A 24511-nucleotide genomic window follows, 5' to 3' on the forward strand; every position below is an offset into this window, starting at 1 on the left:
ACTGAATTAAAAAGATTAGAAAAATATACTTACCAATCATAGACAACTCAAAATTACTTAAGGGCGACCAAAAAACATACTACAAACCACACACATACACAAACACACACACACACAAATGTAGCGTAAACAATGAGGTGGAAGTTCAAATAAAATATGATTATAAATTAACAAGAAACAACAAACACTCATCATTCAGGCTAAAAGGCAACAAACTGCAACCAAAAACCAATAGCTCTCAGTCTACCATGAATATGTTACTCACACTCTGCTTCATTTTGACATGCATCCATAGTATTGGGTGGAGTGAGGGACTACATATTTGTTTTATACAAAAAGAAGCTGGTTTCATTTCATAGTGTTCTGTAGTCTTATGTATATTTATTCTTGATTACATATCCTTGAGTGAATGGCTCAGTTTAAATGTGGTTTAAGTACATTTTTTATGTTCTGCTTTATTATAGTTTGTCTCAGTTTTCCATACTTTCTTGCATTTAATGGAGAATTCTATGTCAGCAGCTTTTGACGGAATTCATATTCAACTTTTATCACATTATGTCGGAGAATGCATATGTATTTCAGCTGTGAATGACATTGCTTCTTTTCACTGAGTATACTTTGTAGTCTTGGTGACTAGTGCATTCTTCCTTGTGTATGCTAAAAATGCAACAGTTGTTAGACCAATGTGTTCACACATTGTTAACAGGTACTACAAACAATACGTTTTAACAGAAATCAAGGTCCTACAGTCATCCTACAACTACAATGAAAGTTTAAAAGCAAATGATACACACTCTCATACTAGAGTGTTCTGTGTACCCAGAGTTTACTAAATGCAGTAACATTCGTTATGGTGGAATAACATGGAGTTCTCCATCAAATGCAATAATAAAGATGCAAACTAAAATAAAGCAGAATATGCTGTCGAGCACCTGTAAACCATATGCGTATGATGAAAAACGTACTTACAACACATTTAAATCAAACGGTTCACGTACGAATTCATAAGCAGACAAAATGTATACGAATCCACAGAGCACTATGCGATGGAAACAGCTTCTTTTTACTATAATACGATAGCAAATATGGAAGACTTTATATCACCCAATAAGAAACCAAGAAGATTCATTGATAAACTTGCAGTGAGCCCAGTGGGCTGGCAGCAAACCAAGGTTCTGTTACTGAAAGTCGCTAAATGAGTTTCATCCCCCTGGTTTACTCTTTATATTCTGGCCTATGCAAACATGTTTATTTTGGTACTGAATATTGAGGTTAATAAAGTGCTATAATTTCATTCAGTCATCCGCCAGTGTTATTTTGTATACCCATTTTTATGGGTCACGTTGGTGGCTCATGACAAGCATATGGATTTTCGTGTGAAATCACAACATAAAGACAACGCCTATTTGCATTCCACTGAACTTTCACATGAAAACAAAACAAACAACTCAATTTCTTTCCTCATGTGGCAACTGGCTGGCCGGGTCACACAAAAAGAATTCCATTTTTTCCTGTGCTGCACTTGATAAATGGATTTCTGTATGTTGACACCCTTCCATCATATAATGTTGGGCCACATGGACACAATTTTTGCAATGATGCTACTCTTTATTATTGGTCACCTACACTGCTTCAGTTTCAATCAGACCATCCACAGACTCAGTTTGCTATTGTGGAGACTATTCTGGCTGCCCGTGATGTCGTCCACGGTGCCTCAAAGTTTTCTGCATTGTTTGTGACGATGTATTTCTCATCAGTGACACTATCGAATGACCTCCAGTCACATGGATATTTGACACAACAAATGTGGCCTAACTACAATGTTCACCTAAACTGCTGGAGCAACAAATAAAAAAGGTGACTTATTCAGAAATGCTTGATGGCAGAACATCTTCCCAGTTCTACAGGCATATATGTGAATTAGTAGACACTAATATCTGATGATGCATTATGGGCTACACACTCAAATAAATTAGTTCCTCAGATATAAGTTTCCTTGATTTTGGTTGAGAGTGATACGCAAGAGGGCAAACTGCAACTCACGGACCGGATTTTTGCGTTTCCACGACGACGTCATTCCTGCAAGGTTAAAAAGGCTCAAATGGCTCTAAGCACTATGGGACTCAACATCTGAGGTCATCAGTCCCTTAGACTTAGAACTACTTAAACGTAAGTAACCTAAGGACATCACACACATCCATGCCCGAGGCAGGATTCAAACCTGCAACTGTAGCAGCAGTGCAGTTCCGGACTGAAGTGCCTAGAACCGATCGGCCACAGCGGCCGGCATTTCTGCAGGGGTACCAACAGCGATTTGCTGTGGTGTCAGCCATTAAACCCCACGGTGATTGCAGTGGTGTCAGACATTAACCCCACGGTGATAGGCAGGTGATGTGAGCCCAATGTATACAGAGTGGCATGGCAGTATGTAAACAACAGCCATCTCACAGGAATCCTAGCTAACAGCTGTTGTCAGAGAACTATCCCTCGACAGGCAAGAGACCACACTTATAACAACAGCCAACGGAGGGCATGTTGTGGTTACATTCTCATTTCAGAGCCAGTCTTCGAAAACGCTTTACACCTTGCCCACACACAAATGCCAGTCGTGGCTACCACTTGGCGTGACAGGTCAGGGTAGAATTCGAGAATGCCTATGTCTGAAGTGGGTGAGCCATAACATTTTTGCATGGTTTTCCAAGAACAGTTGCAAATTGTATGAGTAGGGAGACAAAGTGATGATGGGTGCATTTTGTTAGTGCGGGTTGCCTACATTGGGGGCAAGCATACATTCAGGGGCTCACCTATTGTTGTATTTACATTGACAGGTTATGATGCTCTGGTGATAATCCTTTCTTTGAATTGACAAGTCCTTAACCTACTGTTCCCCCACCTCTCCCCCTCCTCCTCAAAACCCCTCTGGAAACATCCAACCCCCCCCCCCCCCCCCACTTACTGATACAGGTACACTTGCAGGCCTGAGTTATTCGAATACTCCCCAGTTACTCTATCAATTTGATTGACGATTTACTTAAATTCATCAACTACTTAACCTGTCCCGCTCTGGTGAACCTCAAACCTTCCCCTCCGCTCTCCCCCTCCCCTACTTGGAAATTAGTGACTCTGTGCTGGAGAGGAAGTATCTCATCACAGGAAATTCAGCTACATAACAGAGGTTATATTGTTTATTTATTAAAAAATTCAGTTTGCAGGGGCTGGATTTCTCTTGCTCATCGTTCTCTGCTGTTTGGGAAGATGTAGGTCTTGTAAAGAACTAAATTAAATCGATCGCTTTTTTTATTCCGATCACACAATGAATACCACCATGAAACACGCATTACACGTTATTACACTGTTAAAAATCGTTTGATAGTGAAGCAGGCACCGTCCACTGTCCCCTGTCTGCTGGCCCACACCCAATAGCGGCTTGCCCCACTGCACACACAGCTCACCCAGGGGTCTGGAGAGCAACGTCGCTCCACGAGCTTGTGTCTGCTCAGGTACATGACTGACAGACCGGATGTTAGGCTAACCTTCGAACAAAAGCATCTGAGAATTTCCTGTCGAAACACGTGTTATTTCTCTGTTTCTCTTCGTGTCCTGCTGGGCCTGCACTTGCCGTCAATCGTGGACAGACCGAACCGCAGACAAAAGAGCGTTTACCTGTTAAACTCCTGCGGAATACCGACGCACACGAGCACTCCGTGCTTCCAAGACAATTGACTGATTGGGGATCGTCCTGAAAATACTGCTGAAGTTAATAAATAATTAATTTCCAGTCACGTGATCGAGATGCAGTAGATATAAGGCGAGCGCGATATCTCACTGCTCCCAAATGCAGTCATTCACTGGAAAATGACGATCCATGATCGTCGCCAGCTGTCGAAATCCTCATATACCTCTCCACCACAGAAGAAGCGTAAAAGTAAGCACTCGTTACATGTCGTTGCTGCATGTAGCAGTTCCCTTTCTTTGTTCAACTCTGCGTCATTCTCTGTGGATTTTTATTCTTTCTTCTTCTTTTTCTTACACTTTTTCTTCTTTTTCTCCTTCTTCTTCTTTATTCAGATATCTCTGGGGTGTCTGGACCAGCAGCAGCCATCATCATCTCCTCATAACTTGCAGTGAACTCTGGTCTGTCAGGATCAGCAGCTGTAACAGCACTGTGGGATCCTGTAGAGCACATATGTAGTAGAGAAAACTTCGTACAAGCCCATTTTGTTAGTGCGGGTTGCCTACATCAGGGGCAGGTATAGACTACGGGCAAACTTATTGTTCTCCTTTGATTGACAGGTACGTAACTTATTTTTCTCCTTTTATTGGCAGGTCCTTAACCTATTGTTCTGCTAAAAGGACCCTTCCTTCTCATTAACAGGTACTTAACCTATTGTTCCCCCACCCCCTCCCACTCCTCTCTCTCCTGAGTAAAACCTCACCCCCCACTGCTACAGGTACACTTTCAGGTCTGAGTTATTGGAATGGCCCCTCTCACTCTTATCTATTTGATTGACTACTTAATTAAATTGATCAATTAATTAAGCTCTCCCAATTGGTAAAAACCCCTCTCCTCCCATCCTCTCCCAGAAATTGGCAGTAAAAAGACTCAGTTGATCGGTCATTTGGAAGTAATTAATGTAGTGTATGGAATATTGTTTACACACTTAAGACAATGTATAGAATAATGGTTATTTATTTATGGCAGTGTATGGAATATAGTTTATTTATTATTTAGTTAAAGAATTTGTAAGCAAATCGATTGCAGTGTATGGAATAGTATTTAAACAATTTAGGCAATGTGTGAAATATTGTTTATTTAAACAATTTATGGGGTTCAAGGCAGTGTATGGAGTATAGGGAAATTGGTGGCTCTGTGGTAGAGAGGTAGGATCTCATAACAGGAAATTCATGGGTGTATTGATTATTTATAAAAGATTTAGTTTGTGGGGGCTTGGATTTCTCTATCTCATCATTCTCTGCTCTTTGGAAAAATGCAGGTCTTGTAAGAAGCAATTTCATGTGGCAAGCCTGTTGTATAACCTAATGTTCGGCCTTGTACTCTTGGTGGCTTAACCTAATGATCGGCCCTTTGTTCTATTAAGTAGTTTTCGTTGTCACCCCCATTTTCCTAAACTATTGTTCCGCCTTTGATACCACATTAAGTTATTAGTTATACCCTCCCACCATTTTGTGGTACACGTTTTGAATTTCACATGCTTTTGAACGCCATTTCTGGCGCATTCTTCTTTGTCACCCACCCCCTTAAACTACTGTACTGCTTTTCACTTAAAATTATGCAAATTAACCTAGTGTACTGCACTGAACCTGTTGTTCCGCTCCATGTCACCCATTCACGCATACCCTCCCCTTAATTATTGTAAAACTAACACCACATTGATATAAAATTTGTGCAAATTAATTACTGATATTCTTCAAATATATATGGTAGTTTTTTTAATTGTATCATCATAATGGTCGATGAAATCATTGGAATATAGTTTAAACAAAATATCACTAATAAAAAACACATTCCCCACCCGACACGCGACGCCGACACTGCTGACTCTGCACACATCCCCAGGAGTAGGCATGCACCTGTGGTCCCACAAAGTGACGACACGGCCATTAGTTGCCAAGCCATACACAGGTGTCTGTTCGGGTCCCGCAAGCATCAGAAAGTGGCATCCCTTTCATACTTGACACCTGAGAAATTCCTGTTGAAATACGAGTTCACCTGGGCACCATTGCTGGGGCGATGATGCAGATCTGCGGGTCCAGCATTATAGAAATCTGTTCCCATGCTTCCCAGAATAGCACAGCCCGCTTTCTCCATAGTGTTTCTAACTGAACATGCGAGCTGCATCTAGCCGTGCACGTGTGCTTACCTGCCCAGCATGGCTGATGCATCGCCACAAAATGCGCGCATGGTGACTCACCATCTAAAAGGTTCTCAATGTTATACTGATGTCACATGTCTATATAAAATAAGAGCCAAGTCGACCTCTCGGAAATTGTATAGTGTCGCCAGAAATAGTTAACGGTCGCTTTTGTGAGAGCTTTCGTGATGCTTGCCTGCATCGAAATTCTTGCCCTAACAGAACCTGTTTACGAGAAAATAGCGCAGAATAACATCGAATGCATTCTTGCTCACGGTCCTAATGTGGCACCCATCCATCACATGTTACCCTTACTGCTTTCAACATATGCAGACGTTCTCACCACTATGTAGAGACTCCTATGTCCTGGCACAAAGAATGTCTTGTGAATCAATGGAGCATTATGATTGGCTCCTATTGAATTTACCCGCCGAATTACTGATGCCGCCGGTGTGGAAGCACCATCCACCTTTTTTTTTCTTTCTGCAGACGAGACTTTCAGTGGCAAAAAAAACTATTTTGAACAGATCACCATATTGCACCAACGAAGTGGCCTTCAGATCGTCAAACATGGAAAGACGCTTACTCTTGAACATTAGAGCGTGAAACCAATCTTCAACCCGGAAATATATCACCTCGTATCATGGCGATGTAGTAAACATACAATACATACCCTCTGCTGAACAAAAATCCCCCCTTTTACATCATTCGTATAGTTATTGGCTGCCAGACACTCATACATGTACTGCAAAGACCGACAGCATAAGCTCACACACTGTAGGTATACTCCTCGCTGCACTAAGGTTGGGCGGTCATTCACTCCCTTACACATGACCAGAGTGCCCTCAGTGGACTGAAGTCACTCTCAGAACTATTGTGCAAAGATGGGCTCGTTTCGTCTTGGCACAAATGCATTACTGTTTCTGGTCCAGACCTACTTGCATGCCTGTTTTCTACACACATCTCCTGAATCTGGGATTACAAGAACATATGTAATTTCGCATGGTTTGCCAGAATATCATACCATTTTCGCTCCCAGGACCCAGTCCTCCCACTGGTGGACCCAACATCGAAAATAGAACACATCTTCGGATGTAATGTGTGGTTGGTCTGTAACGTCTACGCTCGGGCGTACGTTAACTCTTTAAAGCCTGTACTATGGTAAGTTGACGGGCTTCACCTTATAAGAAAGGATTTTAGTAAATATGTTGACCGCGTGTACCTGAATGGAGGCAAAATCAGACTTACACCCACTCAGTAACAACAATGATACGTCAAGCAAGTCTAAAGTGCAACTACACGTTAGGATGGGCAATAAACATACACAGCAGATGCTAACAATTGTTAATAATACGGTCGCCAGCCTAATTAGGCATTAAGTAAGTTTTTTCCTTGTACAAGTGGATGTACGTACAAGCATAACAACACATAGTAATACTGCATTATATGGTAAATTTTAGAACCAGAAAAATCTACTGAACTAATCTTTTCCCTTTCTGTACTAATTTGGACAAGCTATAAATACACAACATTACACTATAATGATTACTACAAACTGCGTTTTGTCTATTGATCCGACTGAAATCGGGCATAGGTTACCCTAGAAATAGCACTTTTGAAACACACATACAATGTCAATTTTAAGAAGGGTAAAACACTGATAAATTTAGGTTTTATATTGACTTTAACTTTGTTGGTTAAATCAGTTCAGTACACTTCAGAATTTAAATGAATAGAAAAAAAGGGGGGTGGGGGGGAGGACCCTGAAACTGTAATTGTCACTGTATTGAAATTCTTTGACTATTGAACTCATTAAGCACTCGAGGTTTCCAATATATGAATTACTACTCTTTTTGTCTTATTTCTTGCTTATTTAACTACCATTATTTTTGTCTCAAATTAATTATACTTCATTACTATACCAATTTCAACATTATCTTCCAACTTTGTCAGACCTATGTTCTTTACTTGTATATTCATTAACAATAAAGTTCCTTAAACATCATTCTAGCATAGATAGTTCTGCAGGTAATTCTTATTAACATAAACTTTAAATCTTCATTTCTGGACACTCGGATTGCACAACATGTGGAAAGGACCCTGTCTAGGTTAGTGATGAGGATAATTAAATGATAGGACAATTCTGGTAAAAGTTAAGTTGTTATTGAACAGTCAGGAACAAAAGTAACACTGGTCCACACGAATACAGTACTAAATGTTTCAACCTGTTCGTGTCGATGCGGCGGTTGGCGGGCGGCGAGATGGCGAGGCGCACAGCACACGTACAATCACAGCTATGGCTCTTGATGTATCGGCACTTTGCTTCTTCTTAGCGTCGCATTCCTTTTCCATTTAGTGCCTACGAAATATAGCCATGCTGTATAGTCGTCGGAAACAGCACATCCGAGGCTCAATGAAATCACGTTTTCTAGGAAAGCCTCCTCGATCCAGAGCGTGTTTCTCAGACCGATGCCCAACTCCGACTAACTCTGCTGAGCCCGTTATGCCGTGCAGCGCCCGTGTGCATTTTCCCGCGCTCGCCTGCCTCCGCCTTTTACCGCTCCCCTACAGACAGGGTATTCACCAAAGGTTTTGCACTCCACATATCCTAATACATTGCCTACGTATGGACCAGGCGCACAATTCCAACTTTAACATCGTACAACAATTTCAACATTTCTTACATTTCAATTTTGTTATAATATTGCTTGCAATTTGACATAAACATTAATATTTACATCGAAAGTTGCTTACAGTTTCTTTAACATAATGACACGAAAAGAAAAAGAAATGAAATCAAAACATTGCTTACACTAATTTATCGAAAATCAGAAGAAAAAATTATTATATGTACAGTTGTTGTTACAGGTCCACCTTCAAGCCCTATCCCAGATGTGATGTGTTGTGCATCCACCTCCAAACATTGGTCTGGATATATAGTGTGTGGCAGATCCACACTTGAATGTAAACTCGGATGTGGTATATTGTGGATCTGTATCCCAACATCCCTCCGTACATTGTGTATGGCGGATCCACCTTCAAATCCTATCCCGGAAGTGGCATATTGTGGATTTGCATCCAAACATTGCTCTGGATATAATGTGCGGTGGATCCACACTCGAAAGCTAACTTGGATCTACTGCAGGTCCTGGGAGGCATCGGCGACACATGCATATACACAGAAATACAGAAAATAGAGCAAATGCACTGCAAATGTGGAATATGTGGGTGGAGGCGACTGGATGCAATCGAGTACAGTGCTATACTACGCCTCCCGATCACAAAAATGGTGCATTTGCGCTGTGTGTTGGCAGCTGTACTACATTTACAAACAGTTTTAGAACACGAAACGACAGGTTCTGCCATGATCGCGTGGGTAGAAGTGGCATAAAAAATCGATATAATTGCGAAAAATACTGGAAAATACATATGAATTGAGGGTAAATACGCTGTAATGCGGAGAAGTTGAGGAAGTAATTACGTGTCTTCTGGTTGGCGCAGAACAATTCTTGTATATGGGCGCAAGTACGAGACAGAAAGAGGAATCCGAGAAAATGTCGATATGGAAGCAAAGGGAACCAGGGAAACAGTTACTTTTTTTCCGTCGAGGGAGCATTCTACTGTATGTCTATTGAGGTGATACACGCGTGTTCGCTACTGTATTTGACGCTTTTAAGGAAAACAGATAAACATCTGCCTCTACACATACATGCCTCTGCGTTAAAGGATAAGAGAGAATGGATTGGGTTATCGGTTGAGATAGAGCTGTAACGAGGTACGATGTAATGGCAGACTGACGGTACAATTCTAGAGATGGAGGGAGATGTAGGCTCGGGTCATTTGACCATTTTTTCCGCTGTTCTGCAGGATGCATCAGTCGGGTGACATAGCCTGCATTTGACTCATATACAATCAGGTGTTCTGCATTTGACTTAGAGCACTGTCTACTTGCGATCGTTAACAGCAAACCTCTCCATCATCAGAGGACTCCCACCTCATGTGTGATGAAACGTGACCATCCTGTTTCAACACATTTTTCTAAACGAACAAAGATCTATGCGATGTCCTCCATTCCCTTGTCGCATCTTGGATATAAAATCGAGGCTTCAGTTTCATAACTAAGATGATTCTAAGTTAGCGATAGGTGTTTGTGAGACACTGCAGTCCCCATGTATACATCTGCTTGACAGAGGTCCTGTTTGCAGAGTTAGTGGCCGCATGACGAGCAATTTCACATGCCAGACGCCACTGCCGCGCGTTTATCTGTTTCCTTGTAGGACGTATTCTCCGTTACTAACGATCATTTTATACAGGACTGATGCGAGCATAGTATAATTTCCGAACCGTGATCGTATGTGAACAATGGACGCTATGCAAATTACCATACTTTATCATAGAGAAACCTGCAAGAAGGATTATGTCATGCGGTGGAGATATATTTCTTGCATTGGAATATTAATAGCACTGCTTTCCACATGACTGATAGGTCGAAAACTCAAGCGATCTAACATTATAGCCCGTTTTAAATGCGGAACTGTGTAGGCTTAGAAGTGCATGTGTTTATGTTCTCTCTTACCAATACCCTCCTGGAACTGATCCCAGAGACCAGAACAATAAAATTGATAACGTAATTAACATAAAATGCTACTAAAATACATCTGTCTGGAGCTCCATCATGCATAAAAATCGCCCGTTTCGTGTTCTTCTTAACGATCTGCTATTACACCACGACACATTCAAATCTGTTACTATACACCGATAAGGGGTGCTAACCTCCTCGACATGAACGCGTCTGGAGAAATTTTGTGCACTTGGACGGGCGAGGACTCGGCAAGCTCCATTCGTTCACGAGATGTGGAATGTAGAAGTCTACTTCTGGTCAGCTACAGATTACATCGGTAATGGTGCTGCAGGGCAGGCTGATCAGGGACAGTGCGAGGGGGTCTTTCAGCCTCTAATTTTATCCTAAGACTGCGAGAATGCTCTGTGACTTCCATCCGTATAGAGATAGATCTTAAATTAATCACTTTGCTCTAAGTGTTAAAAATACGTAGAGCACTGTCTGATATATTTTGACGATGTATATGTTCGAGAATAAAGAATGAATGGACTTACTGCACAGTCATCTATCTACATTTGCAATGATACTCACAAAGTAAAGAAGGGGCGGTGTAGCTATGATACTGAAATTGGGAAACACGCTGTCGCATCACTGGTCGGTGCTCAAATTACTGCAAAATTGCTAAAATTGTTCGCACTGTCAACTGTGATGCTTGTTATCACAGCACATGGACGGTGTCTTTTCTCCCCCATCTGACCAATGGGATGCTGTTGGTTACCACATAATGATTGACTGCCATCACTTGTTTGAGTTGGAGAAAGAGTTTTGCTGGAGTGGCAACACCTTCTGGGGATAACCAGAACCGAAACAGTGATCGCGTACATGACTGCAATATAAGGAATAAGTTGAAACAGAATGCTGTGCCATCACCTGTTCCGTCTCTGTGACAGATGAGTTTAAATTCATTCATTGTCATTTATCTTCGCACTGGTCTTCACAATGCCGCTAAACTCTTCCAGTTTCATTATGTTGCAACTGTCTTTTATTTAAAATCATCCAGTGTGTGTGGTGTGTTATGGTAGCAGCACTAACAACATGCGTCGTCTAGTTTTCTGCGAGAGGCAATGGATCAGAACGTGTTGATTTCACTTTAGAACCTGACACAGACCTCGAAATAGTGGCGGAAAAACAAAATGTATGGCAGAGTATAAAGCGTGTTACAGCAGCAAAAAGCAACGTTTCAAACAACGACACAGGGTCACAGGGGGCGGCTCTTGTGACTTACAGCGTAGTCTGTGGGATACAGTCATCCTCCTACAGTATAGGTGATGAAACTTTAAACTGGTCTGTACAGTTGACAATACCTGCATACTTAATAGGATCGTCACATGTGCTCGATGTCGGCACACATGAGGTATTTGTTTTCGATATATTGGAGGAGAGAGATGCAGTAAAAATCTTATAGAGTTCTCTATTAGATGAAGTTAGTGGAGCTTTTATAGTTCGCAATTTTTCTCTATTGGATGTTACAGAATAACGAAGATAGCATGTTGGGGTGATAGACATGAATGGGCCCTGAGGGACGCAGACCTGTATTACTTGTATGTAGTTTGGGGAACGCACCACAGTACAGTAGCAAAATTGTCGTCCTTCTCCCAGTTCCCATTTCCATCGAAAGGTCAAAACACTGTCCCATCCCAGTAACTCAGCTTAGCCTGTTTCTACATGGGTTGCAGAAGGTAGTAGATATAGCTTTCTCCGACTTCTACTCAGTTCCGACTTATATTGGAAGTATCACATGCACAAAGCTGCGGGGATGGTAGCACAGAGTCTGAGGGGTAGTTGCAAGATGCGTAGGGACTACCTAAAACCACGTTGGAATCTTACTGTAGCAGATAAATTCGAGAAGGGTGACTCGTTTCTAGATATGAGAGTGCCAGAAATATGATTCACTAGTGGCTGCAATCATTAAAGGACTCCTCCATAGGATCCACTGCATGTACAGGGTTATTACAAATGATTGAAGCGATTTCACAGCTCTACAATAACTTTATTATTTGAGATATTTTCACAATGCTTTGCACACATACAAAAACTCAAAAAGTTTTTTTAGGCATTCACAAATGTTCGATATGTGCCCCTTTAGTAATTCGGCAGACATCAAGCCGATAATCAAGTTCCTCCCACACTCGGCGCAGCATGTCCCCATCAATGAGTTCGAAAGCATCGTTGATGCGAGCTCGCAGTTCTGGCACGTTTCTTGGTAGAGGAGGTTTAAACACTGAATCTTTCACATAACCCCACAGAAAGAAATCGCATGGGGTTAAGTTGGGAGAGCGTGGAGGCCATGACATGAATTGCTGATCATGATCTCCACCACGACCGATCCATCGGTTTTCCAATCTCCTGTTAAGAAATGCCAAACATCATGATGGAAGTGCGGTGGAGCACCATCCTGTTGAAAGATGAAGTCGGCGCTGTCGGTCTCCAGTTGTGGCATGTACCAATTTTCCAGCATGTCCAGATACACGTGTCCTGTAACGTTTTTTTCGCAGAAGAAAAAGGGGCCGTAAACTTTAAACCGTGAGATTGCACAAAACACGTTAACTTTTGGTGAATTGCGAATTTGCTGCACGAATGCGTGAGGATTCTCTACCGCCCAGATTCGCACATTGTGTCTGTTCACTTCACCATTAAGAAAAAATGTTGCTTCATCACTGAAAACAAGTTTCGCACTGAACGCATCCTCATCCATGAGCTGTTGCAACCGCGCCGAAAATTCAAAGCGTTTGACTTTGTCATCGGGTGTCAGGGCTCGTAGCAATTGTAAACGGTAAGGCTTCTGCTTTAGCCTTTTCCGTAAGATTTTCCAACCCGTCGGCTGTGGTACGTTTAGCTCCCTGCTTGCTTTATTCGTCGACTTCCGCGGGCTACGCGTGAAACTTGCCCGCACGCGTTCAACCGTTTCTTCGCTCACTGCAGGCCGACCTGTTGATTTCCCCTTACAGAGGCATCCAGAAGCTTTAAACTGCGCATGCCATCGCCGAATGGAGTTAGCAGTTGTTGGATCTTTGTTGAACTTCGTCCTGAAGTGTCATTGCACTGTTATGACTGACTGATGTGAGTGCATTTCAAGCACGACATATGCTTTCTCGGCTCCTGTCGCCATTTTGTCTCACTGCGCTCTCGAGCGCTCTGGCGGCAGAAACCTGAAGTGCGGCTTCAGCCGAACAAAACTTTATCAGTTTTTCTACGTATCTGTAGTGTGTCGTGACCATATGTCAATGAATGGAGCTACAATGAATTTATGAAATCGCTTCAATCATTTGTAATAGCCCTGTATGTGTTGAATGGAAAGACTTGATTCCAAATCCCTGACATCACTTCTACTGAAAGCGTATCACTAGAGATCTGAAAAGCTAGCGTACATTTCTTACGATCTCAATCAGTACACCATCTACTACTGTTTGTGATCCTTCTCAATCAATCATCACCTATAACTCAGTCGATATATCACCTAACCTCTGACATGGCATCGAGACAGAATGCGTTACAAATACTAGAGAAATATCTAGTGGCAGCATGAGGGAGTTGCAGATTTCGGTTTCATATCTTGCTCCTTAGCCGATTCACTTTCAAAATTCGGTAATTTTATTACAAAGTTGACCGTCGGCGATGTGTAACCGTGCTGTTGGTCTGATACTATACACTCTGGCGATCACTGTCACGGTCTTTGTCTGGATAAAATCACTTCATTCAGAGGTAACTCCATATGTAGATTTATAAAGATAGTTTAGATTTTAACATGGATACTTGTATGCATTTGTAAAACCGAGACCGCTTGTGATGATAATATGTTTGTGTTTTTTAACGTCTGGTGGTTTGTAAGACAATTACACCTCTCTTTCTGAAACACAGTGGTACAACTCGCAAGAAAACTTATGAGACATGACTACCCATCGTTGATTCTTGGCCAGTATTATTTCGTATCACCTGCAATCAGTTATTAACGAAGCACTAAACTTAGTTGTAGGGGGTGTGTGATAGGTTCACCTTGAGCATCAAGGCTTATAAAGTATGCGTTTGTGTTCTGACACATGCAAAGGAAATGACTACGTCCAGTCGTAGGGAAGATATGGATTTTACGTGGAATACTGTGACAGCAAATGGGAGATGTAATATTAGTAATTTTCGCCTCAAAAACATTAATATACGCTCAATAGTAAACGCCTGATGGCCTAAAGTTATCGAATAATTGTAAAGTAAAAGAAATGAATCATCGCATAGCAGCGACAGAATCTATTATTCTTTATCTTTGCCGTTCTTGCGCGGTGCCAGTAAATCTCTATGTACATGTATCGATTAATGGTATAAAAAAGAATTCTGTTGTTTCAAGACAAATGAGGCTTTTGGCGCCTCACCTTTTACTGTTTGTATTCCATGAGAGGCGGACGCGGACTTGCTGCGTTCCACAACTGTATTTTATATTTGATGTGAAAATATTGAGTGAATATGCTAATTGTTATTTTTTACAATCAGAAAATATGTAGTTTCTAGTAACTGATATCGAACAGACAGCATCAAGAGGACATTTTGACTGTTATGTATAAAGTATTTAACCACAATGGTCATCTATTGTAATTTAATATGAAAAGGTACGTAGCATTAAAAAAAACGTGTGTTAAAGATAAGTGTGCTTATTTTCGTAAATTAACCTTGATGAGTCCATCTCCTTATTTACTTAACTGTTAATTATTTTGTGTTACTTCATCATCAGAAATTACGATCACGCTGATGCGCCGAACGCAGCATGAGGCAGAAGGAACATTATCGTTTTCCTATTATTTCTGAACCAACTTTTTTTTAATTGTGTAGTGTTGCATTTCTTTTAAAGTCTATAAATCTTCTGGTCCCTTAGTGTTGATCCGGGTATGACTACATCGCGACTATAAAAATGCACAGAAATGATGATGTTTCTTCCAAACGATCTCAAATATATATATCAATATGCTGCTCTTATTCAGGTATTTAATGGTCAACGTATGTTATTATAATAGCGTAATAAATCCCTGATTCTGTTGCCAAGTGGCCCACCAAAATATTCACTTTTTCGACATTAAAAAAAAAGTAACATTTCTTTTTATTTTTTGTCCCCCAAGAGCAACGCTACACTTGGCGCCCGAACAGGGACTTGATCAAAATTCATTTCATGTATGTGTTTATTAATTTTTCAGTGCTTGTTCTAGTAATTGTTTCATTTTTTCATGTGGATGCAATTCAACCGAGAAAGAGAAGTGGGAAAACCTTTTAATTAATTCAGAAGAACGATTGATGAAATTACCAAAATACGCGAGTATCCAGCTGTATCATTATCAAGACAGCCATAGTAAGTCAAATTTTTATACGCAGTAGCCAAGCTTTCGTAGTGATGTAGCATCTTTCGAGTTGATCAGAACGTAAACCTGTCTTTCCTTGCCTTGAAACAGCTTTATTTCAATTTGTCCATAGTCCATTCTTATGTAGTTAAATTCAGTGAAAGTGTACCATTGTTGTCAGCGCATAAAAAAATTACGATATGGCGGATAACTACGCTCAAAACTGGTAAAACGTGTGATATTTCATTTGTTTGTAATTAGTAGGAACCATCTTGTCTTCTTGGCGTAAATGAACGTCAGTTGTTACTTAGAGTTAAAATTTCATCTTAGGTCCCAGTAAGCCATAGCACTACATCACAGACAAACGACTGACGGCAGTGACAAACAGTATCTGTAGCATTTTGACATTTGACAAATAATTTACGACCATGGCTGACGGTAAACAGCGCACACAAACAAAACCAGACGACAGCGGTGATGCGAATGGACCTCACTATCCTTTATGATCATGCGCGGTAGGTACACGAGCGGAGGCAGAAGGAACATTATCGTTTTCCTATTATTTCTGAACCAACTTTTTTTTAATTGTGTAGTGTTGCATTTCTTTTAAAGTCTATAAATCTTCTGGTCCCTTAGTGTTGATCCGGGTATGACTACATCGCGACTATAAAAATGCACAGAAATGATAATGTTTCTTCCAAACGATCTCAAATATATATATCAATACGCTGCTCTTATTCAGGTATTTAATGGTCAACGTATGTTATTATAATAGCGTAATAAATCCCTGATTCTGTTGCCAAGTGGCCCACCAAAATATTCACTTTTTCGACATTAAAAAAAAAGTAACAATTCTTTTTATTTTTTGTCCCCCAAGAGCAACGCTACAGAGAGCATGTCAAGTAATAAGAATGGTACAGATATTTCTATTTCCAGAGCGACAGCCGTCACCACAGCGTATTTCCGATACTTTGCTCACTGCCGAATATCATTCAACTGAGACAGCAACTGTGACATTTAATTATAAGTATACATATTGTATGTTTACTACGTTGCCATGGTATGCAATGATATATTGCCTGGTTGGAGATTGGTTTCATGCTCTAATATTCAAGTTCCAGCCCTCAGTGACAGAGAGGTGTAATTCAGTAAGAGACTTTCTGTATTTGACGTTCTGTAGGCCACTTTGTCGGTGCAGTGTGGTGATCTGTACAAAATAGTTTTTTTTGCCACTGAAAGTCTCGTCTGCAGAAAGAAAAAAAAAAGACAGATGGTGCTTCCACGCCAGCGGCATCAGTAATTCGGCAGATAAATTCAATAGGAGCCAATCATAATGCTCCATTGATTCACAAGACATTTTTGTGTCAGGACATAGGAGTCTCTACATAGTGGTGAGAACGCTTGCATATGTTGAAAACAGTAAGGGTAACATGTGATGGATGGGTGCCACTTTACGACCATGAGCAAGAATGCATTCGGTGTTATTCTGCGCTATTTTCTCGTAAACAGGTTCCGTTAGGGCAAGAATTTCGATGCAGGCAAGCTAAGACATCACAAAAGCGACCGTTAACTATTTCTGGCGACACTATACAATTTCTGAGAGGTCGATGGTGGTAGTGGTTAGTGTTTAACGTCCCATCGACAACAAGGTCATTAGAGACGGAGCGCAAGCTCAGGTTAGGGAAGGATTGGGAAGGAAATCGGCCGTGCCCTTTCAAAGGAACCATCCCGGCATTTGCCTGAAATGATTTAGGGAAATCACGGAAAACCTAAATCAGGATGGCCGGAGACGGGATTGAACCGTCGTCCTCCTGAATGTGAGTCCAGTGTGCTACCCACTGCGCGAGAGGTCGACTTGGCTCGTATTTTACATAGACATGTGACATCAGTATAACACTGAGAACCTCTTGGATGGTGAGTCAACATGTGCGCATTTTGTGGCAATGCATCAGCCACACTGGGCAGATAAGCACACTTGCACAGCTAGATGCAGCTCACATGTTCCGTTAGAAATGCTAGGGAGAAAGCAGGCTGTGCTATTCTGGGAGGCATTGGAACAGATTTCTATAATGCTGGACCCGCAGATCTGCATCATCGCCCCAGCAATGGTGCCCAGGTAACCTCGTATTTCAACAGGAATTTCTCAGGTGTCAAGTATGAAAGGGATGCCACTTTCTGATGCTTGCGGGATCCGAACAGACACCTGTGTATGACTCAGCAACTAATGGCCGTGTCGTCACTTTGTGGGGCCACAGGTGCATGCCTACTCCTGGGGGCACGTGTAGAGTTGGCAGTGTCAGTGTCGGGTGTCGGATGGTGGGATGTATTTTTTACTTGCAATCTTTTGCTTAAACTAAATTCCATCGATTAAACTGACCAATAGGGAAAAAAAAACAAGACCATGCACGTGAAAGATATCGATTTAATTAATTTGCACAAATTTTTATATCAACGTGGTGTTAGTGGTACAATAATTAAGGGGAGGGTGTGTGTGAGTGGGTGACATGGAGCAGAACAGCGGGTTAAGTGCAGATCACTAGGTTAATTTGCATAATTTTAAGTAAAACAGAGTACAGTAGTTTAAGGGGGTGCATGGCAAAGAAGAATGCGCCAGAAATGGCTTTCAAAGGCATGTGAAATTCGAAAAGTGTAGCACAAAATTCGTGGAAGAGCATAACTATTTAATTTGGTATCAAAGGCGGTACACTAGTTTAAGGAAATGGGGGTGACAAGGAAAACCACTTAATAGGACAATGGCTAAGTGCTGACAAAGGGCCGATCATTAGGTTAAGCCACCAAGAGTACAAGGCCGAACATTAGGTTATACAACAGGCTTGCCACATGAAATTGCTTCTTACAAGACCTGCATTTTTCCAAAGAGCAGAGAATGATGAGATAGAGAAATCCAAGCCCACACAAACTAAATCTTTTATAAATAAACAATATACCCATGAATTTCCTGTTATGAGATCCTTCCTCTCTACCACAGAGCCCCCAATTTCCCTATACTCCATACACTGCCTTGAACCCCATAAATTGTTTAAATAAATAATATTCCACGCATTGCCTAAATTGTTTAAATACTATTCCATACACTGCAATCGATTTGCTTACAAATTCTTTAACTAAATAATAAATAAACTATATTCCATACACTGCTATAAATAACTTATCAATGTTCTATACATTGTCTTAAGTGTGTAAACAATATTCCATACACTACATTAATTCCCTCCAAATGACCGATCAACTGAGTCTTTTTACTGCCAATTTCTGGGAGGGGGTGGGAGGAGAGGGGTTTTAACAATTGGGAGAGCTTAATTAATTGATCAATTTAATTAAGTAGTCAGTCAAATAGATAAGAGTGAGAGGGGCCATTCCAATAACTCAGACCTGAAAGTGTACCTGTAGCAGTGAGGGGTGAGGTTTCCTCAGGAGGGAGGGGAGTGGGAGGGCGTGGGGGAACAATAGGTTAAGTACCTGTTAATAAGTAGGAAGGATCCTTTTAGCAGAACAATAGGTTAAGGACCTGCCAATAAAAGGAGATACCTGTCAATCAAAGGAGAACAATAGGTTTGCCCCAGAGTGCGTACCTGCACCTGATGTGATGGGCTCACACGAAGTTTGCCCTGCTACTCACAAAGCGCACTTGTCGGAGGAGTACAACGAGATGCTATTGTCTATCCCAGTCATTGATTTAGCCACACAGCAAGTCTGTGCGGGGGGCCCTACGTGACACCGTGTGTGCCAGTACTGAACTCTGACACATGCACGATCCCAGATCAATCTGGTGTTACTACAAGCACAGAGTGCTGTTGTGGATGCATAGATGCTGTTTCCCCTGTGCTCTACTGCTTTTCACTTCAACTTATAATTTAACAGCTATTGGTTCAAAGCGCTTAAATACCAGTATAGAAACGTCAGTGGACATTGATTGGCGTTAGAGATTGAAAATGCACCAAGGTGTGTTAACGTGCTGTTCACAGAACTGGAATGGAATGAAGTGTGTCATGCAGAACATTACATTAATGAACTGATGACCTCTGAGTATTCTCCATCTCTGGACTTTTAGTGTGTGCGTCTAATGCTTTTTGTAACATCACTGCATGATGGCATGACACTCATGGTGATATCTGGAGATCGATCCATTTATCTGTAACACTCCACCATTTCGAACTTCTTTGGTCTACAGATAGTGCTATCCCTTGAGCAGGAAAGACTGAACTATGAGCTGCCTTGTGTTCAAACTGTGTATGAGGACATTCTGAACTATCTCCGTATGTATAGGGGCTGGGTTCTTTGGGGGAAGAGACCAGACAGTGAGGTCATTGGTCTCATCGGATTAGGGAAGGACGCGGAAGGAAGTTGGCCGTGCCCTTTCAATGGAACCATTCTGGCATTTGCCTGGAGCAATTTAGGGAAATCACAGAAAACTTAAATCAGGACATGGGATTGAACCGTCATCCTCCTGAATGTGAGTCCAGTGTGCTAGACACTGTGCTACCTTGCTCTGTCCATATGTATAATGTGTGTGCAGATGATGTAGAACAGTATATCAATACAGTTTGAGAGAAATACATGCTGAACTTACTACAAACAAGAAACGTTATTCAGGAAATACTGTACAAAATGAACCAGTTCTTTTTGTTGTTGTTGATATAATGCAGTCTAGGTATCATTGCTGAAATACAAATAAAATAGATATAATCGCAAATCTTTGTGGTTCCTCCTATTCAACTACCCTGTCATTATATAATGTAAGATGTGGCCATTGTAGCTCACTTGGTAAGATGGTAGTGGCTACATATATTATTATTATTATTAAATATATTACTATTATTATTTCTTTCCTTTCTCAGACGTTATGTCTGGTTAAAAATGGAAAGTGAAGCGGACCTTGATCAAGCGTGACTTCCTTTTAACTGTACGGTATATGTTACATTGCATTTAGGAACTTTCGGGTAATTGAACATGTATCAATAATCACAGATAAATACACTCCTGGAAATTGAAATAAGAACACCGTGAATTCATTGTCCCAGGAAGGGGAAACTTTATTGACACATTCCTGGGGTCAGATACATCACATGATCACACTGACAGAACCACAGGCACATAGACACAGGCAACAGAGCATGCACAATGTCGGCACTAGTACAGTGTATATCCACCTTTCGCAGCAATGCAGCCTGTTATTCTCCCATGGAGACGATCGTAGAGATGCTGGATGTAGTTCTGTGGAACGGCTTGCCACGCAATTTCCACCTGGCGCCTCAGTTGGACCAGCGTTCGTGCTGGACGTGCAGACCGCGTGAGACGACGCTTCATCCAGTCCCAAACATGCTCAATGGGGGACAGATCCGGAGATCTTGCTGGCCAGGGTAGTTGACTTACACCTTCTAGAGCACGTTGGGTGGCACGGGATACATGCGGACGTGCATTGTCCTGTTGGAACAGCAAGTTCCCTTGCCGGTCTAGGAATGGCAGATCGATGGGTTCGATGACGGTTTGGATGTACCGTGCACTATTCAGTGTCCCCTCGACGATCACCAGTGGTGTACGGCCAGTGTAGGAGATCGCTCCCCACACCATGATGCCGGGTGTTGGCCCTGTGTGCCTCGGTCGTATGCAGTCCTGATTGTGGCGCTCACCTGCACGGCGCCAAACACGCATACGACCATCATTGGCACCAAGGCAGAAGCGACTCTCATCGCTGAATACGACACGTCTCCATTCGTCCCTCCATTCACGCCTGTCGCGACACCACTGGAGGCGGGCTGCACGATGTTGGGGCGTGAGCGGAAGACGGCCTAACGGTGTGCGGGACCGTAGCCCAGCTTCATGGAGACGGTTGCGAATGGTCCTCGCCGATACCCCAGGAGCAACAGTGTCCCTAATTTGCTGGGAAGTGGCGGTGCGGTCCCCTACGGCACTGCGTAGGATCCTACGGTCTTGGCGTGCATCCGTGCGTCGCTGCGGTCCGGTCCCAGGTCGACGGGCACGTGCACCTTCCGCCGACCACTGGCGACAACATCGATGTACTGTGGAGACCTCACGCCCCACGTGTTGAGCAACTCGGCGGTACGTCCACCCGGCCTCCCGCATGCCCACTGTACTCCCTCGCTCGAAGTCCGTCAACTGCACATACGGTTCACGTCCACGCTGTCGCAGCATGCTACCAGTGTTAAAGACTGCGATGGAGCTCCGTATGCCACGGCAAACTGGCTGACACTGACGGCGGCGGTGCACAAATGCTGCGCAGCTAGCGCCATTCGACGGCCAACACCGCGGTTCCTGGTGTGTCCGCTGTGCCGTGCGTGTGATCATTGCTTGTACAGCCCTCTCGCAGTGTCCGGAGCAAGTATGGTGGGTCTGACACACCGGTGTCAATGTGTTCTTTTTTCCATTTCCAGGAGTGTACATTTGGATGTAGCTGTATTGCGTTGATGTACTGGTGGATATTGTGTGGTATGACTCCTGTAGTTGATAGTATAATTGGTATAATGTCAACTTTATCCTGATGCCACATGTCCATGACTTCCTCAGCCAGTTGGATGTATTTTTCAATTTTTTCTCCTGTTATCTTCTGTGTATTTGTTGTATTGGGTATGGATATTTCGATTAGCTGTGATAATTTCTTCTTTTTATTGGTGGGTATGTTGTCAGGTTTGTTATGTGGTGTTGTTTTATCTGTTATAATGGTTCAGTTCCAGTATAATTTGTATTCGTCTTTCTCCAGTACATTTTGTGGTGCATACTTGTATGTGGGAACGTGTTTTTTTATTAGATTATGTTGTATGGCAAGTTGTTGATGTATTATTTTTGCTACATTGTCATGTCTTCTTCTGTATTCTGTATTTGCTAGTATTGTACATACGCTTGTGATGTGATCTACTGTTTCTATTTGTTGTTTGCAAAGTCTGCGTTTATCTGTTGTGGTATTGGGATCTTTAATAATATACTTGCTGTAATATCTGGTGTTTATTGTTTGATCCTGCATTGCAATCATGAATTCTTCAATCTAACTATATATATTGCATTTTCTTAGCCACGTGTTGGATGCGTCTTGATCGATGTGTAGCTGTGTTAGATGATACGGGTGCTTGTCATGTAGTGTTTTCTTTTTCCAATTTACTTTCTTCGTATCTGTTGATGTTATATTATCTAAACAGTTGTAGAAGTGGTTATGAAATTGCAGTGGTGTAGCCGAAGTATTTTATGAGTGATTGCTTTGTGTATTTTGCTAGTTTCTGCTCGTTCTATAAAGAATTTTTTTAAATTGTCTACCTGTCCATAATGTAGGTTTTTTATGTCGATAAATCCCCTTCCTCCTTCCTTTCTGCTTAATGTGAATCTTTCTGTTGCTGAATGTATGTGATGTATTCTATATTTGTGGCATTGTGATCGTGTAATTGTATTGAGTGCTTCTAGGTCTGTGTTACTCCAGTTCACTACTCCAAATGAGTAGGTCAATATTGGTATAGCATAAGTATTTATAGCTTTTGTCTTGTTTCTTGCTGTCAATTCTGTTTTCAGTATTTTTGTTATTATTATTATTATTATTATTATTATTACAAGCGTTCAGTTTTTCAATAAAAGCCCGTTGCACACCAAAACCTGACATAGTTGGTATCATGGCTGGGTGGGTAAAGCATCAGGACTTTGTTGTCAGTGACTGGCCCTGTGAAGATGCAAAAGAAGACCTGAAGAAGAAGAATCGAATACTCCTTCCTGGTAATGTGTTAGCAATTACTGTAGGTCTATCCAATTGTGGCAAGACTAATGTCCTCATGACGCTGCTAACACATGTATATGGAGTCCAATTTGAAGATGTTTGTGTGTTTTCAGAACACTTTTTCAGCCCAAGTATCAGCATTTACTGGAGATACTGCATGGTGTAAAAAGGCGTTACATACACTACATTCAGTAAGAACAGTGATATTCCCCAACCTGAAAAAGTAAAGCCAAACACCGCATTCATATTTGACGACGTTGCTGTAGAAAACCAAGATTAAATTAAAAAATATTTCTGTTTCGGTTATCATATGGATTCTGATGTATTTTATCTAAGCCAAACATATTCTAGAATCCCAAATCAGTTGGTTAGGGATAAAACAAACCTAATTATAGCCTTTAAACAAAACAGTCTGAATTTAAAACACATTTACCAGGCACTTGTAGGATCTGATATGTCGTTCAGTGATTTTATAAAGATATGTGCCGATAGGTGAAACCATTCACAGTATGGATTTCTCGTTTTGATAAAGCAAGAAAACTGAATTATGTTAGGTGCAGGCGAAACTTCCAAGAGTTTCTGCATATATAGCCCTGTAAGAGAGGTAAGTACATCAGTATACGCTGCACCATGGACAAATTCACGCACATATCTAGCTCTAAACCCAAGAGAATGGGTGTACGTAGATAGAATATTCGTTTGTACATGAATACGAAAATTCTGGCTATCGTGCATGAAGTTGTAGGTATTCGCAAGTAGCTAGAGACATATTACCGGAGTCTTCTGAGAATGATCAATGCATTAAATGAATTAGTTAATGAAATCAGTAAGCAGATAATGGACTTAACTGAAAAAGTGGAGGCAATTGAGGGGAATATAGATGTTGGGGCCCTTGTTGTTGAGAAAGTGGACCAGGCACATAATAAGAGGAGGAAGAGTGGAAATCCTCACGATGCAGAGACGTCTG

The sequence above is a fragment of the Schistocerca serialis genome, chromosome 5 (genome assembly GCF_023864345.2).
Source record: "Schistocerca serialis cubense isolate TAMUIC-IGC-003099 chromosome 5, iqSchSeri2.2, whole genome shotgun sequence".
Lineage (NCBI taxonomy): Eukaryota > Metazoa > Arthropoda > Insecta > Orthoptera > Acrididae > Schistocerca > Schistocerca serialis.